At 39.0% G+C, this 19,989-nt stretch overlaps 1 protein-coding gene across 1 annotated transcript in view; it reads right to left on the bottom strand.

Annotated features, from left to right (window-relative positions):
• Positions 1-19,989, bottom strand: part of dlgap2a (discs, large homolog-associated protein 2a) — a gene marked incomplete at its 3' end in the record, with an annotated part of 177,501 nt that overhangs the window by 59,409 nt on the left and 98,103 nt on the right. The gene's annotated exons all lie outside the window — the stretch shown is intronic.

Here is a 19,989-nt window from a genome sequence, read left to right as displayed (position 1 = left end):
TGTCTTCCCTTAAAGTCATCTTAGGATTTTCTCTTGATATGACTTTACATGATGAACAGTACGATCTTCTACCACAGGGAAAGGAAGAGCATGAAAGCCGCAGTCCTGCAAGTGTTGGAGTTTCCCTGCTGCAACACAGCGGACACACATCAATGGCTAATTAGACTTTGATTAGAGTTTAATGTCAAGCTCTGCACAAGTCTGACTGACCCTGCCCTATGAGTTTTAAGCAACAAAGCAACAGTGGTTAATGGTTGGAAGATATGAGTGTAAAACTCACGGATCATTTTGATTTCCACCTTTCTGTTGTTTTTCATCAGAGACTGAATACTCGGGTAGGACGGCTCACCCAGGTTTCATTTCAAACTTATCTGCACCCTGTCTAGTAAAATAGAAAACAAACAGATGAAGCTAAGCTCACTTGCCTGCGAATGATACGCCTCATAAACTCATGCACTTGCACTTCCGATGTACCCCCATAAAGTGAAGGAGAGCTTTTATGGGCTGCAGTGGGTGGGGAGATGAAGGAGAGGTTTTAGACACAACTGTGGCGCTTCTAAAATGCATCAGTGTATTGACACTTCATGTGTTGCTTGCCTTTTATATTTTCATTATAGACTTTCTATGCAACACAGTAAGAGAGAAAATATGGCACCAACTCTGGTCTCAAATGGCTGAAGATGGACATTTTGTAGGTTTGCAAACTGGTCCCAAATGCAGAACCATGCAGGAAGACTGCAGACGAGGATGTACCATGTTGAATGATGAGCAAACAAAAGTGTTGCCACAGTGGGTAAGTGGAAAATAAAGTTACAAACTGGACTGAAGAAAGACCAAGCAATGATGACGCTGGGAAAACACGACAATGATCTGGCAGAGAACGAAAGAGACTAGTGGGTATTTACACACTGAGGAGGAGGTGGTGGGTCAATCAGCAAAGTACAACAAGGTGTGAACTGAAAAGGAGGTAAGGAGGACAAAACATACATGCAAGTAACTAATAAAATAAGACAAAAAAATCCCCCCAAAACCCAAATGACACAAACACAGCAAAGACTATGGAACCATGCAAAACTATAAACTACAACGACACTCATTATCAACACTCCTGGTTCTTCCTTGTTGGACTCTGTGCTTTGTGATGCACCAAAGGTCTGTATAATTCACACATACCTTCTTCTTAGCATGATATGGCTTTAAATTGCATTTGTGGAGGGCATTGGAAAGCACGTACACAGAAAATTATATAATTTAATAAGTCATGTAAGTTTAAATGCAGTTCTGACTGAGAGCCTGTAGATCACAGGTATACAATGTCACTTTTTAGTCATGTTTGTACACTGTAGTTTTTTTTTTATGATATAATATACCATTGATGGTGGAATATTTACTCTTTGTAATTTTACACTGAAGAAAATCCTTTGACAAACTACTAAACCTCTCCCCTCTTTACTTTTGAGAGACTCTGCTTCTCTCAGGTGCTCTTTTTATACCGAGTTATGCTGCTGATCTGTCGCCATTTATCTCAGTGATCTACTTTTGTTGCCCCCCCTTCTTAAGTGTTTTGAGATGTATTGCTGTCATCAAATTCAGCATTTTAAATGTTTTCGTAGCTTGATTGCAAGTGAAGTATTAATGTGTGAAGTTTCCAAATCATTACAGCACGTCATACATGTCACACAAATCCTGGCTTTCTAAAAATAAGATGGTAGAAACGGTGCTTACATGTAGGTTGCAAATCCCAGTCACACAGTGTGTTTGAGCCTTTATACAACCTCTTCTTCAACTAGGTAATTTGGACATACAAAACCATGAAAAAAAATCCTCATTTAATCTCCATTGACATCACTCTTATTGTGTCAGTAAGTAATTTCAACAAATGATGTGTCATTAAACACTTAACACATCATGCATTTCTGTGAGATCTATCTGACCTTGATTTTTTTGTTGGTGGTCTGTAGTCACAAATATCAGCATGAAGGACACAAAAGCATTGTGTTAATTCTGTTTAAAAATGAGAATGTAATAGTAAAACTCATGCTTGTAAATTCAAATATATCCATAAAAGCTTTATTGTGATATAAACACAATAAATGTGGAAGGTCACACAATGTTTCTATTAACTCTGTGAGTTATGTTGCTGTTTCCTGATGTTATTGATGTCTATATAGTGGATTTTTCTCTTGGGGGGGAAAAAAAAACCTTTTTATTATTAAATAATCACAATGTTTTCTTTCCTTTTAGTGAAACTAAGGGTAGATGTTCCTTTTCATCTTTCAAAGTGATTGAAATTTTATTTTTAATGAGGTCTAAGATCTCAACCCCTGCGGTGCAGCCGTGCTCCTCTGTTGCTGCCGTCCTCCATCTGTCAGGATGAAAACAAATTCTCGTTGTTTACCAGTCCTGCATTAGGAGGTCTACTCAGCAGCCTAATGTAAAATTAATCTAGGATACTCCAAGCATGCAAGAGGGGAAAAAAAAGATAAAACATGTCCTCTCAAGAGAGGATGGTTTCGTAAGGATGTACCATAAATAAGCTGAAAACACCAATCAGAAATCAGAAATATTAATGAATGTGTTTAAAGTGAACTTGCTTGGTCTGACTTAGCCTTGTTTACTTCGTAACAAAGTCAGAACAGAAGAATGACGCTGCATTATTGATTGATGTGATGCTACATTTCTGTCTGATGTTATGTCACTGTCTCACTCCGAGGCATTTCTTTGACGGCTGACTATCCCCTGAGGTACTCTGGGAGCTGAACTGAATAAATTATCTACCCCCAGAGTTGTGGCACTTCCTGGTATAATACGACAGATGACAGACTCATCCGCCCCTCATATTTCCTTTCTTCTTCTCATCTCTTCAGCAGCTGATGCAGAATTTAACATTACAGTAAAGAGGAAAAAAAAGTAGAGCTATGAAAGAAAATCGTTGATATCAGGAAATACTTGGATCGTTGTTGAATATTTGCCCCACTTCCTGGTTGAGTGTATATCAGCCTGGCAAGGGAGACATGCAGGTATATATGTATGAGTGACATCTGTGGGCATGAAGAGGGCTTGTTGTTCTGCCACAGAACAATCACCTGCCAATCAGCTGTTAGGATTTATTGCTAATATGGACAACATGCAGACAACTTTTAGCAGTGAGGATCATACAGATGAAGACGTGGAAGAAAATATATTTCTAAGAAAAGACTCAAAATGAGGCCAAACTTCTTGACAAGGCTGAGTCTTTCTGCTTCCAAACCTAAAATATGCATATGTATATGTATATGTGTGTATGTTTCTTGCCTCAAAAAAAAAAAAAAAAAGCAAAAAAAAAAAGCTGACATGTAAGGTTATGACTGAAGAGTAGGAATCAAGATTGTGTTTATGTATTAGTATAAGTTTACCTGGATCACAGTAAAAAATGCAATTTGTTATTTTATCCTTAAAGCTGGGGTAGGTAATCTTGCTTATAGACATTTTTTTCTACGCTGGGTGAAGTGGCTCCTCATCCTGATAGTAGTCTATACATTTTGTAATAATGAACAATAAGAAATATAGTTAGACCTCTCAGTTTACTTTAAATCTTTAAAAACTCTGACCAATCCAAACGTTCGGACTGAGATGGAGTTGTTCATTTCTTATATTTCTTAGCTTCTTCTCCTGGCTCCCCTCCTCCCCCTCCTGCAGCGCTTAACTGATCGCCACACCCTCCATATAAATAGCATGTTAAAATGGAAATACAAAATAGTGTAGAAAAAACCCGGAAGGCAAACATGACTGAGAAAATGCAGGAAGGATTTCCCCGACCCGGCTCGGTTTATTTGCCTCCTCCTGCTAAACAGCTGAGAAAGAGAAAATTGTTGGTGGAAAAAGCTGCAAATAAAAAAGTCTTGGATCACGCAAAGAACAAAACCAGACGGGGAGGAGCCAAGATAGGGTGCCATTTCCAAATCATGCTAGTTCCCAACATTACCTACCCCAGCTTTAAAGAAAACCACATTTGAGTAAAAGCCAGAAGATAACAGACAAATTAATTTAGGAATTAATAAAGCAATGGCTGACGAGGAACTGTGCAAAAATGGAAACTAAGCCACTTGTTTTTTATACTCAATTTTATTTGTATTTGTTTTAGAAATGCATTCAGTTCAGAGACAGAAAATAGGAGTTAGATTTCTTGCTTGGGTAAAATAGGAAGGGAGGGATAAATGAGGGAAACTGTAAAGCACTGTGTGAAAAATCTACAATGCTTTATAAATAAATTTTGATTTAATATGATTTCAAAATGTGAATCTAAATAGTTTTCCAAATGTTTTTCTACAGATGTTATGTAAGTGTTGATAATCAGCACTCACCAATGGGCCCCTGATTATGGAATAGCCCTTTAATTAACCTGAGAAACGCCATGAAGATTCAAAAAGAAGTGAATCCTAACAAAGAAAATCATAGAAAGGGGGAATACCTGACTCACTTTAATGTGATAGAAACTACTAGGACCTCCACGATTTATTTCAAACAAAGGCAGTCATCATCGAAGATAGCAGAGCCTTTAAGATGAAATACGGCTTTTCACCAAAAAACAGCCCAATAGTAAGACAAAACTTTTTTTTTTTTTTTGTCCCATAGTGTTGAGAAAAACATCTTTTGGCTTTCATATGTCACCTTGTTTGTATAGTTTGCTTAAAGTTGCGGTGAGAAGAAGCTCCAAAATAGACATAGCTCTTTTTTTTTTTTTTTTGGTTACATGCCATATATGTGTTTGGGGTTTGAACTATTTTGTTTAGATGCCAATAGGAGTTTCTCCCAGTCAGTTTGGTATGCTACACATTACTATGACTGTTTTTTAGTTTGTCAGATCTCCTTGAGCCGGGTTCTGCCGGAGGTTTCCTTCCTGTTAAAAGGGAGTTTTTTCCTTCCCACTGTTGCCAGTGTGCTTGCTCAGGATGGGAGATTGAATTGGACCCAACTCAATCTGTTGGTTTCCTTATATAGGCTATTATGAATTGGCTTTCATTATATTTTCTTCTCTGTCTGTAAAGCGTCTTGAGATGGCATTGCCGTGATTTGACGCTATATAAGTAAAGTTGAATTGAATTGAATTGAATTTCTGCACTGCATGCCAGTCTTGCTGCACCCTGTGCAGGTGGCCACTCACAGTTATGTTAAAAAGAAACAGACATTTTTCACTGTGACGAAAAGGTAAGCAAGTTTTCTTTGGGGAAAAAAAAAAAACTTATGGTATTCAACTGTTTTCATATTCACCCTGCAATCATCCAATCATGTCTGATTTAACACCTGAACCGACATTCAACTCTTAAATGTAGTGAAAGCCCTCCAGGGCTTAACCATAAAGTAGACACCTTATACCTGACACGAGTTGTGCAGGGATAGAAAACGTTGTCAGAGGAAGAGGCTCGTTTATTCAGGTTTTGTGCTACTGCTCTGCTCCGCCCGCTTGCAGAGTGTGAGTAAAGGTCGTTGTGCTCCTCTTAACACATTAGCATTTAAATAGCATTATATCTTCACTGAGTATCACTGACAGCTCCCACTCTTCCCTTGGCTCAGACTCTCACCAGAGTTGAAAACAAAGTTAAAAGATAATAAAGCCCTGAACCAGACTGAGGGATCAAAGGCATGCGACCTTCAGACTTGGCAGTGTTAGCGTTGTGGCTAACCGTGTAGCTACAGCGCTGGTTAGGGAAGAATTAGGTTGGTTCGAGTCTCGATGCTGATGCAAAATTTATTTATTCATTCATTTTCTTAATGACTTAGCCCAGTTAGGGTCATGGGGAAGCTGGAGCATGTCCCAGCAATCAGCAGGTGAGAAGCAGGCTAAACCCTGGACAGTCCACTGCAGAGCCCTGAGGCAACGTATGATAGCAAACTTCAGATTTTTGCAATTCCATTAGTAGTACACTGTAGCTGCTTACTACTGAAGCATAGAGTTGTCACCCTCATTAAAGGAGTCATAACCTGGTCTTTTCATGTCTCCACTGTCCTCTAAATATTTTTAAAAAACTGTTTAAAAACTTATCAAACCAAAGAAATTTTAAAAAGTGCTTTTTCTGACCCTTTATTCATAATAAAACTTTTCTTATGAGATTTCATGCGAGATTTTGAAAAACATAGATGTTAGTTTAAATATTGTCAGTGAAGTGCGCACTGATTGATCGCTGGAAGTCCAGCATCGGAAAGGAGGGGGGGGGGCGGGCTCAGTATGTCCGATGCTAAAAACAACAGCTAGGGATAGCAAGCTAACTGACAGCAGCAGCTTTCTGAATTCAGTCATTTATGTCTGAACCCAACTCCGAGCCTAAGAGAGAAGATACCAGGATGGTGGAAGGAGCATATTTACCACAAACTGTCTCTGAATTTTTAAAGTCGTCATTTTAATGTCTGCTCATCTTGCTGTAAAGTCAGATAGCATGTTGACAATGAGGCATGTTGTTCATGTTAATACGTCTCAACTTTTTCCTGTGTTGGATCATATTTTAAATTATGAATGTACTTTTTAAAAAAAAATCTGGAATTATAGATGTAAAAAATGAAGTAATGTTTACCGCTGCATCATATTTCCCTACCAAACTTACTCTACATGCCAGACCAAACTTGCCGGCAGCCAGATAAACACACACACACGTTTTAATGACACAGAACTGCACAAAGCAGCATGTTTACTTAAGTTGTTGTTTTTTTTGTTTTTTTTTACCATCAGTATTTATCTTAATTAATGAGCTTATTGAGATGTGCTGTTTTAGCCAGGAAACCTGGAAAATGTTGTGATTTCCACATGACAAGTTGATTTAGCCACTGTGCGGCCGTGTTACTGTAAAGATAAATAACATGAAGTTAAATATCCTGTAGAAATGAAGTGTCACAGTGTGGCTGCAACATCTTTTTAAGGCTGACCTATGTAGTCCCGTGTTTTATATATGCAGCATCACCTGCCATCATTTATGTTCTAATTATCGTCTCGGTTAGCTGCACATGTGGAAATTCTGTTACAATGCAAATAGAAAGAGAACAGGGACACAGCAAGATAATACTTATTATTGTGCTTTGAAACCCCACCCTCTCCCTCCCTATCTTATGAGGAAAACAAATCAATTGAGCACAATTCTTGTCAATCTCCCAAAGGTTAAATGCATGCTCTTCAGACTCTGTCCATCGTTTAGAAAAAAATCTGAGGAAAAGGAACTTGTTTGCTAAACCCTCTGGGAAAATCAGCAATAGCCTGAGTTATTAAATTTGAGAAGAAGCTAAAGAACAAAACCAGAGGTCTGTCAGCTCCGTGAGGTTTGTTATATCCAGCGCTGCAGCTCTGATCAAAACAAGGCCTTGGCATATGTCTGGGCCACATATTCTTGCCACTTCTCCATCCAGGCGACAGCACAGAGAAAATCATGGACACATTTCAAGTGCGGCACAATAACTGAGACTCCACAGAACATTTTAATTGCTAATGCAATACATTTTTAACAGAAAGAGGAAATGAGAACTAATCTGCTCTAAGTTTTTTTTCCCTGGAGGCCATTTGTCTCAGGCTAAGCGTGACAACTAAAATGCCAAAAAGAAACGGATCTTTTCCTGATGCCTACTTTGACTGATCCCTAATGATGAAGCATCAACATGTTGATTTATTGTGTGTCAGTGTTAATGTGCACGTGTATGTTTGTATATCTGTGCACACGTTATGTGGGAGGATTTGCTGCCACAACTGGCCTTGTATTAAACTGGGAGTTTATGCAGCAATTAAAGGGTCACTGTCACACAAATGCCAATTCAATAATCTACATTTCTGAATGATTAAGCAGTCCTCATTTAAGCTGACAGATACACTACTTGAAATTTTTTAACCAGAGTTAAGAATTGCGACACTGTAAATATAATAATTAATGTTGCTTTCATTTTGAACAGATCTGACTTGGACTTGCGCTCGAAAGACTTGAGAGTTGAGTTGAACAAGCTTCTATTTTTCACGTTTATTATTTTTATCCAATGATCTCTCTGTCTGATTTGTTATCTGTGTTGGGCGCTGCCATTTACACAGAAACAAACCTGGCATAATGTCTCAGAACACTGATGCTTCCACATGTACAACCAATTAAAACACTGACAGCACTGTTGAACACATCTGTTGCATCAGCACTGTGGTAACTTTTGGGAGATAAAGATAATCATAAAAGGACAAATAAAAATGGAGGAAAGTTTGTGGTAAAAACAAAAAAAAAAAACATCCAGGACGCTGGATCCACCTGCTTCCACTTTAAAACATGCCTGGAGGTTTGTCGCTATGATATGAAAACTGATGCATAGATGTTAGCAACAAGCTTAGCTGCATAACCATTAGCTCGTTACAAACTTTGTACTAAAACAGCTCCATCAGCTTTATTTTACTGAATGCACATTTTTTTTCCTCATCACACACAATATTTCAAGCCTTAAAAAAAATAAACAAGCTTTTTCTGATGCATTGGTGCAGGGACCACAAACTGTGGATCTGTTGAGTCACTGTCCTACAAGTTTTACACGTTTGCTTGCTTGTAAATGTACCCAATTTAAATTGATAATCTGTCACTAAGAGGTTTGTGCAGAACTTGAAGCAGGTGCATTGCAGCAGGAAAACATAGAAAACCTGTAGGCCAGTTGGTCATCCCTGCACTAAAATGTAGCATACTGGCAATCTTTTCTACAAGCAGGAGAAAAACATGAACGGCAGTATTTATTTTGAAATTTCCAAAGTGGGTCCAGATGTATTTTTGTACACATTAAAAACTCTTAGGTAAGTGGTGTTAAGAGCACTAATCTGATGACTTTCCATGTTCATCCACTGTTTTTTCAAATAAAACCAAGAAATTATCCAGACGGGGGGGGGGCAAACCTTTTTACATTTCAAGTTGAAGAGCAGGTTTGTTATAGAATGCTGGTATATAAAGGGTGAGTATATTTTAAATTCCTTGGATATTACAATGCAGTCCTCTTAGCAAACCAGATGGCAAGCATTGCATGGGACATGAATCACTATAACAAAAGTGACTGGTGACCTGACTTGGACTTGAGTCATCCATAAATATGATGCTTATTGGTTTAGCTGCATACAGTCATAGCAGCATTTTTTTTGGCACTAACCCTGTTTTGACTTGCAAAGTTGTGGTGCACACCCAAAAAATAAAGCTCCACTGAAAACCCCTGTGTAATTTGAGCCCTGCTGAAGCCCCTAATATATGCCATAAACTTAAGAAATATCCAGAATACTGGCAAGAAACTTGAAACACAAAACAGTGTTTGTATATTTCTAATTACTGGTATTTAAATAAACATAAGTCTTAAACATAAGTCTGTCATAAGTCAGCTTGATGCTCAAGTCCAACTTGAAATACCAGATGGACCAGCAACATGAACAAGTTATGAATTACCATTTAAAAACTATAATTCTGGGTCCAAACCAGAGCTGGAAGTAGGAAACATGGAAATTAGAATGAGAAATGGAATACTTAGTTTTGTGCAGGGGGATTTTCAACAACAGAGAACGTTTTGTAGTATTGTGGTGCAGCCCCAGTAAACGTGTCGAGAACGTTCTTAAAAAGAATTTGTTTTACCCCAAAATCGGACTTTTCCTTTCCTTCTGTATGTCAGTAATGATGTATTCAGATTCAAAATCAGATTTATTGTTACTGAATCATCATCTATTGTTGCTAGAATTAACAAGATTAATTCTAGTAACAAGAACAATTCTAGTACAATCTGTCCAAGAGTAGACAAAACAACATACATACACCACCAGTCAAAAGGCGGGACACATTTTCCCATTAGATTCCCTGGTCCTGCATGACATAACCAGGACCTGCTCCTGTATGGCATGACCAGGACCAGGTCCTGTATGGCATGACCAGGACCAGGTCCCGTATGAGCTAACCAGGACCAGGACCTGGATAACATAACCAGGACCATGACCCGTATGGCATAACCAGGCGAAACCAGGACCAGGACCTGGATAACATAACCAGGACCATGACCCGTATGGCATAACCAGGCGAAACCAGGACCAGGTCCTGTATAACATAACCAGGACCTGGTCCTGGTTAACATAACCAGGACCAGGTCCCGTATGAGCTAACCAGGACCAGGTTCTCGATGACTTAACTAAGACTAGGTCCACTGAGGCAGCAGCCACAGAGCGGTGCACCTTTTCACGTAGGATGAGGAAAAAGATTACATGAGACATGATGGGTGAGGGGTTAAAAAAAAAAAAAAAGAGTTATCTCTACACTAAAATGTCAGTTGCTTGTGTTAAATAACATTCATGGTCAGATAACGATAAGAAATTAGACTGCTATAGACTCCTAGACTCCTTACACAAGTTTGTTCTGTGACAATTGGTATGGTTACATGATGTTTTTTAATTCAGAATTAATAATTCGGAATTAAATATTTCCATATTAACAGTATTTTCCTACAAGTTTACATGGTAAAAATAATTTCAAAATGAGGTTTACGTGGAAAGATGTCCTTACTTAATTCTGCTTTAGACTGGCAGGTTGGGAAGGGTTCTGCTTGTACAGGGTACACTGGGACTAAACTGGGATCAGATCCACTGTAAAGTCAATTCAGAATTAAATTTTTTTCTGAATGAACTTTTTTTTAAAATTCAGAATTACACGTTTACAAGACCATTTTTCACCAGTTTAAAGCGATTCAACTTTTATTCGGAATTAACACTCCCATGCAAACGTGGCCAATGACCAGTGAAAAAGAACCATGGCTCCAAAATTGGGTCCAAAGTCCCATTACTTATGGCAGATGGCCATTATAATGATTTTTTTTAACCCAAATGTACAGCAGGGGACAAAGTGATGACAGTCTCACCTGCTTCTCACCCAATAACAGTTAGAAAGGGTCCAACTTCCACTTCATCAAAGCAGGAAGTGACAGGAAAAGGATGGATGTGTAGACAGAGACATACAATAACATCCTATCCAACCTGTGAAAGGTTTGCAAGCAAGTCAGTTAACTATAGCCATGTCATTCTAGGTTTATTTGTGTGAATTATAAGCTTTTAGCAACTGCCACCTTAAACATATGTGAGAATGTTGGGAAATGCAAACAACATTTATCATCACTGTTGAGCTTTCATGGTAGATTTCAATACAATTAATGATTAACCAAGTACAATAACCTTGCCTATAGTTAGAATGCATTGCAGTGGAACATTTTATGTAAAAAGATCACTTCTGCAACTGAAATTCGAGCTTGGGTTGTTGCATTGTTGCATCCAAAGGTTTCTGTTGTATCCAGTCGGATGTGGTAATGCTTACACACCTTAATGTGCTGACTGGAAGTGAAGAATGGCAGCAGGAGAGAGACCCCCCACTATGACCCTCCATTGCAATGAAAGCCTACATCCCACCATTCTTCTCCCAGCATGGTGAAAGTTTGCTTGAGAGCATTTGTGGGGGGTTAGATTAGAGCTAGTGGAGGCAAGTGGGTATTGTCAACTGAGCTTCTGCAAACAACAGCAACGCTCAAGGGAAGGCACTTGTGTGTGGTTGTATGTCTTGGGAGATAACGACTACAGGAGACTGTAAAATTCTTCTGACAGAGTGAAAAGGAGTTGTAACCATAAATATGCATTCTCTCAAGCTCTTGGTACAAGTCCATCAATCCCAGCTAATCTCTTCAAATATTATAAGGCCATTGGCAGACTGTTTCAGTAAATGTAAAATGGTGGTTTCTCTTGTCTAACACCCAATTTACCAACGCTGTGGCAAGTTGAACGCCGCCATAGTAAAGTATTCAGCTGCGGAGAGATTACGGCGAGAAGATAAGTCTGAATATTTATCGTGAGTCAGCTAATGATGAAGTGTGTTATCTGTGCTGCGCTCAGCTCTCCTCCTCAGTTGCCTTTCTTTCTGCCAGTCAAAGAGGGAATGGAACAATAGGTGATGGAGAGAAATTTAACAAAGTGTCAAGATCAGCATTCTTTGTTCCTCCCAGAATGACAAGACTTGAGGCTTTTGCGCTTCTCAAGTTTCTGCGCTCCCCCTCCCAGGTTTGTATTTGGAATTGAACACATTAAATGCTTTGGTTAGAAATAAAACACTGATGGTTATTTCATCCTACACAACATCACAATGTCGCCAAAGAGTCCTGCTACCTTCGAATCCCTTCTCATTCAACCATTTTCCTCACTCTAAATCTTTCGAAGTCCTCTTTGAATTCCCAGCAGCTGCATGAATGGACTTGAGGCCCAACAATGCACCCGTGCAAACTCTTGCAAAGTGTGGGTGATTGCATGGGTTTGCATTTACACAGTGGATCATAAATCTAGCGGAACTTTCCAGCTATGAATAAATCATATTGAATGTGAAATTCTGCCACAGGAAAAGCCCTTATGAGAGTGTGTGTGTGAAAGAAAGTCCCATCTTATGTAACAAGCAAGACTGCATTCCCAGGCAGCTTGTTACAGAAAGCCTCAGAGCTGCTGTTGCTGTAGCAACGCACTCTGAAGTTCCCATCTTCTGCCATCTCCACAGCCACCGTGTTGAGAAAAAAGAGATATAATTTGGCACTGTTGTGTTGTTTACTTTGCAAGGATGACATAATACACATACAAGTCAAAGGCAAGGAATTTACAATTCAGATCAAATGTGTGTGAGCAGCAGGTACTGTGGCAAAGCAACTTTCCAGAATGTCAAAAAGGTTCACACTGCCATCACAAAAGTGCTGCGAAAAGACTCCGGGGTCATACAGACAAGTCCTCAGCCTGAAGGAGACGACTGAAATCCTCCCCTTCGCGTGTTATTTCCCTCTCTGCACACTACAGCAGAGTGGAGTGGAGGGTAGAGGGGCTGGTCATGATGACTTTCTGAAGATGGCAGCAATATTGACAGTCCAGCTCAGATCCTTGTCTTTCTCGCAAGCAAGTTGGAGACACAAAGTCACCAAGTATGTTGGAAGATTCGCTGTGATGTTAGTCAGAGATGAGAAGTATATTTGTTTTTCTTATGTATATTTTGTGTTTAGTTCATTTTAATCCTGTGAAGTGTCCTTGGAGGTCTTGAATGGTGTTCAAGATAACTCAAAATGTTATGGATAGATTTTCATAAAATTTTCAGGAGTTCTTTGAAATATGAAAAGAAAGAAAAAAATGTTGGTGGTGATCCGGATCACCGTTTGGTTCCAAGAATTTTTTAAAGGGCTTGGCGGAGGGTTGTGCTCTCCAAGTGCTTTTCTAGTTATTATTAGGGGACGGAAAATCAAATTGAAAAATCGAAAATTGGGATTTTTTTTTCTTCACAATTTTAAAACCGATTTGTTTGTTAAAAACATTTATTTTTTTTCAACTAAATAAAAATAATCTATTATAAAGCTTTTGTCATTTTTATTGTTTTTATTGATCGTTTAACTTGTCTTCTTGGGCATTATAGCAGCAGAATGATGGTCTGGCAACTGTGTTGTTTTTTCCTAATTGAAATCAAGAAAAATGATAAGTAAAAAAAAGTTTTATACGTTTAATTTGGTTTTAATCTACAAAAATCAGCAATGTCGAAGAATTGTGAGAATCACAATTCAAATCGAATCGGCATCCAAAAAATCGGAATCGAATCGGGACGAAAGCATATCGTCACAGCCCTAGTTATTATAGTTGAAAGGCTGATGGAATAATTTATTAATTACCCTGTGGATGATCAATGCATCAGTCACATTCACGAATCAACAAACAGAGCAGCCACATGTTGATTTTCACAGAGGAAGGTTGCATGCTGCTCAGAGGAAAGGAGGTGAACCTGGGCACAATAGACAGCTAAAATAATTACTGTAAGTGGTTGTTCCAGGGTTTTACCAGCCTAATTTCACTGCAGTTATATGGAAGGAGTGCTGCTGAAAATGTCCTGGGTGGACTCTAAACGCATCATTCGAAAAAGCGGTAAACGGTGGAGCAGCCAAGCAGAAATGGTCCTTCTTGCTATTGTAGTGATGAACTTGTTTAGTGATGTGCTCCTGCCATTATCACTGATGTGAAGTGTGTGTTTTCATCCCAATTACAGCATTTTTCTCAGCCCTATCCAAAAGGTTAGACATTAATAACTAAAGCGCACCTGCAGATGTGTTCCTATTAAGATAAAAATACTTTAATATGACTAATATTTTTTCACACAGTTTCCTGCAGAAAAGGTTAAAGAAATAAACAAACAAAAAAACACTCCAGCTAGAGCAAAACATCTTCTTGTGTAACATTGCTTGATTTGATAATAGATAAATAAACAGAGAGGATAAAGCTGATCAGCTAGCTGACAACAAGTATTTTAAGTGTTCTTGGCTTTCGAGTTGATGTTAACAGCATGTTTTATTGCAGAGGTGCCTAAGTCTGGTCCTGCAAATCCACCATCTTGCAGTTTTTAGATTCATCCCTTCTCCAACACACCTGAAGCAAATGATTGCCTCACTACCAGGCCTCTGCACAGCTGAATGACACATGCATGAAGGAATTCAGCCATTTTGACAACTAAAAGTTGCAGGATAGTAGATCTTCAGGACCAGACTTGAGCGCCCCCGTTTTCTTGGCTTGTTAGTTTGCATCCATACATCACTGACAATCTCATAATATCAGATAAGTAAAGAAAAAATGAACATGAGTTCAGCTCTCAGGTGATAAACTTTGCACAGATACAAGAAAGAACGAGATCTTAAAGGGCATGCACATAACTGAATCATAATGAGTGTTGAGGATGTTTGATAAAATCTTGCAGTTACTTTGCAGCCCAAATTCGTCTCATATTTATCACGTTTAAATGTTATGAATATCTGCATGTCTAAGATTATTGTATAGCTGTAAACACAACTGTGTGGCATTTGTGAAAGTAGATGCAAAGGGATAACACCATGAGGCCTCCCTAAAGTTAATTCTGTTCCTTCACATCTCACCTCGATCGATCTTGTCTGACAGGTTTTTTTTTTCTAAATGAACGTTTCCTAAATAAACAAGCCTAAAGTATCCACGTTAATGGGAGCAACCATCATTAACGGACCAGTGATGGACTAAAAATGACCTTTGAGAGATGAGAAAGGTTCCTGCACAAAAAGGCAGTTCGAAGTCTGACAGCCTGGATCCTAATTTAAATTCCGCTTAATAAAACACTTTATATGCAGTGATGTGCAGAAGTTTAAGAAGCTTCAGATGCTGAGATGTTTATCTTTCATAAACAAAGTTTATCGTCACCTGATAAGACGCTGATAACAAGCATAAATCCAGTTACAAAGCCTAAATTCAGCTTAAAGAATGACAGATGAAGCAGCCACAGAGGATGAGTCTGGCTGGTCTTTTCTGAATGACACTTCGTCAGCATGTTTTCCAAGTTGCTTGAAAAAAATCTACCTGCTGTGAGCAATATTTGCCCAAGACGATAAGCAATAATGTTAAGCACAAATACTAATTTGACTTCTGCAAAGCTGAGCTGCTGCTTGGACCACTTCACACGTCCTCTGAGGCTGTGATGCACATCTCATTTCAAAGAGTTGTGTCAATCAGATATGTACACTGATGTTGCTTTAATTGTCAACATCTGCGCAAAAGTACTCTTTAGGGTCATGGCTGGCTTTCATTTGCTTCCCCAGGCAGGCACTAAAAACACATGATCCTCGTAATAATTCAATGGTGAGAGCGGGCAGATTGAGCGTGCCTCCCCACCGTCAAGATCCATCAGACAGCGCTATAACGGGATGAAAGGAGACATGGAAAACATGGACATGGAGTGTCAGTTGTGGTGGATTTGATTTAAGTACCACAGCTGTCAACTGTGGTTTGACACTGGAGGGGGGACTGAGAAAAATACTCGAGAGCAGAAAAAAACATATCGACAGCAGGTGTTCGGATTGATTGGTGCCAGGCCAACCTCATGGCCCATTTTCAGCTGATGTCCCTACTTCACAGTATTTTTATTCTCACCCCCAGAGGTCTTTGCTGCAGCCTCTTCCACTAAATCTCATCAACAAGCTGTTTTTTGTATTTCTGTGAGGTGAGCAGGAGTAATTCATGGTGTCAGATTGGCTGGCATACATGCAGTTGTGTGTGGGAATCTGTGTGCTGCCAGATTGAGAGTGGCAGGCATTCTAAAAGTTGAGGGAAAGGAGGTGAAAGACGGGTCACTATTCAGTAAAAGCAATGCGATATCTGCTCAGCATCACTTGGGACAGTCTTAGATGTATAATAATACTCACCCTTATTTGGTGTGAATGATATTTCATCTTTTGTGGCAAAAATGAACCATTAAAGACACAAATATTTTGCCGTGTTTGACAAATCAGACCCAAAAGTAATTTTCTTGAGCTTGTTTCTTTTTTCTTTTTTTCCATTATTTCTACAACTAAGAAGCTTTATAGCTCAAGATACCACTAAAGTAACATTTTTCTATTGAAAAAGGTATTTCTGACATAACTGCATCTAAAGCAAACCCTTTAAATGGAACCACTAATGCTAAAAACATTTGTCCCTCAATCCACCCACCCCCATAAAAGCTACGGCAACTATCCCCCTTTGGTTTCCTCCAAGCTTCTAGCCAGAGGTTGCTCAGAAGCTAAACTGAAGCACATCACAGCCAGGACCAGTGTTGGCCTTTGCCTGGGGCCGCATACAGTTTATAGCGAGACGTGACAGTCACATCAGCCACTAAATGTGACCCAGTTCTGGAAAATTTATTATGATAGGCTGACACGAATAATCCCATCTCAAAAGTCCTTTCATCCTCCTTCCTTTGCCCAAATTTGGCCACATCCTGAAAAGTCTCTAATCTAGTTTTGGTGGATGTCTCTAATCTATGTTATCATGTTGACTTTTTAAAGAATTATTCCAGTTTTTGAGGGCTCATCCAGAAAACAAAAGTAATGAAAAAGTAAAAAAAATTATATTTATAATGCAAAAGGAGAAATAAAAAAAAAAAAGTTGTGTTAAATGTTTAAATGTTTGTGCTGTGATGTTTAACCTTAACTTAGATGTGTCCGTTTAGTCGTGCAGATTTTTCTGTGCAGGTTATCACCCAGCCGGAGATCATAGAGGAAAATATTTTATTTTTCATTTTTTCCCTAATTATTATTTTCAGAAACATCTTTTAGGAATCTATCGACAGCAATGGTATTTATTTAGCTTTTATTGGACACCTGGTCTCTTTTGACTAGCAGAATAATATGGTTTCTTAGAATTATCTCATCATTACTTTCTTATAAGTATTTATAGGTTGAAGCATAACAGTAAGGCTCCAGACTTTGCATTTGGGTCTAATGAAGCCATTAAAGCATTCTCATCTGCAATAATGTTGAAACTGGACTGATTCAGAAAGGATCTGTGCACCATTAGCAAATTTACAATTACATGAACTAATTGTGAATGAAAAGTTCTTCCAAAAGTTATGTCTAAGTTTCCCCTTCCTCGACTCCTGACAGCTTTAAGTCTGATTCTCCTGTAAAGTCCCCTCTGAGCTCTGTGCTTCATGAAGTATAAAAACTGGACTAAAAGAAGGAGTATAAATCCCTGCTGTCCACTAAGGAACTAAATAAAGCTTGGTTTTGAAAAGGTAAACAAACTGTTGCATGTCTGTGTGGTCTGCTATTGCAGCTCATCTGCAGTAACGTTCAACTTGTTGTAGGTTCAGAGAGGATGTTCCACACACATCACTTGTAATCAGGCGTTATTTCATTTTCTGTTGCCTTTCTAACCTCCAACCAGTCTGCTCATTGTTTTTTTTTACCAACAATACATTTTGGTCCAAACAGCTGCTGATTACTGGATGAAAATCCCAACAGATCAGCAGTTCCTGAAATACTCAGATCAACCCGTCTGACACCAGCAAAAATGGTGCGTTCAAAGTCACTTAAACCACCTTTTTTTCTTCACTCAGTTGCTCAGTTGTGTTCAACATGTCTGCATGATTTTTGATTCAAATCCGAGTCTGTTTGCTCAGAAAGTCTGCTTTGTTTGGGGAGCTGGGAATGCGTCAAACAAATTCTATTCTATTCTATTCTATTCTATTCTATTCTATTCTATTCTACAGTCATTAGCACACGCTTTTATCAAAAGTGATTTACATATGAGTGAGAACAACACAAGTACAAAATCAAACAGAAGAGGACATCGTAGGAAGGTGCTAGTGGACTGTCCAGTTGGACACAGGTCCTTTCATGAAGTACTACAGGCTTTTTAAATTTTTTTTGTTTGTTTGTTTTGTTTTCTCCCTTCCAACCCCCCCCCCCCCCCCCCCCCCCCCAATATCGCCTATGTTAAAATACAAAGAAATTCATACCATAGTGTTTGTTGTAAAGATCTGGGCTAAGTTCTCCAACTTTCCAACAAATATACCAATGTTGAAGTGCTTCTTCAAGACCTGAGTCTTCAACTTGCTCTTAAAAGTAGACAAGGACTCCGCAGAGTGTACAGAGTTTGGGAGATCATTCCACCATCGTGGCACAACAGAGGAAAAGAGTTAGGCTAGTGATTTAGCCAAACGTGTTACCATGTATTGGTGGTAACACGAGGCGTCTTTCACTGGTGGAACGTAGCTGTCGAGAGGGAGTGTAGGTGTGGATTAGGGAGTGAAGGTCGACAGGAGCCGTTTGAGTTGTTGTTTTGTAAGCCAGGTTCGGACCAAAGAAGCGGGCTTGGTCTGTCGACAAACACAGGTCTAGGCCTGTTTAAAGTGGACCAAATACAGGAAGCGGACTACAAAAAAAAAGTCACTTTCTGCATTTGACGTAGTATTGCATAGAGGGTAGATACATAGCGATGGCATTAAGGGTCCTCTGCATTGTCTGTTGTTCATACTGCATCCATTGTTGCTGTTTATTTCTGCAGTATACCTGCATGAGACAAAGAAAAAAAACAAAACAAAACAACAAAAGTGCGATAGTTTCGTGCTCTATGGTTTTCTTCTTCATGTGACTCCTGTCCTCTCTTTTGTCAAATTTTAGTGCAGCGCCACCTTTGGTGGGATTGGGGATATATTATTGTAAACGTTTGGCACAGTGTAGCGTCAACATCTCGGTCTGAATGGAAACACCCCCCTACAACTGAGCCAAGTTCCCAATCGGACTGAGTCCAGTGGATATCCTGATGTGAATGCACCTTAAATGAGTACTATCACGTGATTGGCTGATTAGCTATTTATATAAATAAGGAGTCGAACAGCTGGATCAAATAAAATGGATGCTGAGTGTGTTTTGGGGGTAAAAGCTATTTATCATCATAAAAAACATCAAATTTGTCAAGAAAATCCTCTATCATAACCCCCTCCTTCAAAACAAACAAAAAAAAAAAATTGCTGTATAATAAACAAGCCAGGCAGGTTAACCAGCTTAATATGTCGTGTCCCATTCAATTTATCATTCAGAGCCATTATGGATTGAAATATTCTCACAACATAATCTGTGTGATTGTGGATTTCCAACAGGCATATGAACTTATACTGTACGTTATATTGTTTGAGCAATATCAATAAAAGTGTCTGTGATATCCTCCCACTCCCACATCTGCATCCAACAACACGAGCCCCAGAAGGTAACAATTGCATTGTTGCATCTCACTGCTCCCAGATCAGCCTCTATTTCTTGTCCTTGAGGCCCGAGACTGACAATGTGTACACATGCTGCAAATAAATGAGCCCACAACAATTACACAGAGAGCTCCGAGCATCGCAGTCTCAGATGGAAGAAAACTGTCTTGGGAGCTAGTTTATCCTTGCTTTCTTTCTTTTTTTTCAGATTTTGACTTTTGGTCTTTGTCAGAGAGATTACATGAGTGTGGGAGAACACGAAATACAAAATGTTCAATATTTGCAGGTATGATTCAGAATCAACAAACTGTTGATCTCCAGGAAGTCTGTGCCAGAGTGTGTGATCCTGCTGCAAATAAGAACAGATGCTGCGCCGTCTTGCAGTGTTTTGTGTTGAAAAAGGCAGCATATAGCAGCAAAACACAGGCATGAATTACCACAGAAACAAATGAGACAAGCATGC

Source organism: Telmatherina bonti (genome assembly GCF_933228915.1).
Source record: "Telmatherina bonti genome assembly, chromosome: 22".
NCBI lineage: Eukaryota > Metazoa > Chordata > Actinopteri > Atheriniformes > Telmatherinidae > Telmatherina > Telmatherina bonti.
Note: the sequence above shows the minus strand (reverse complement) of the source record. Positions and strands in the feature narration are given on the sequence as shown.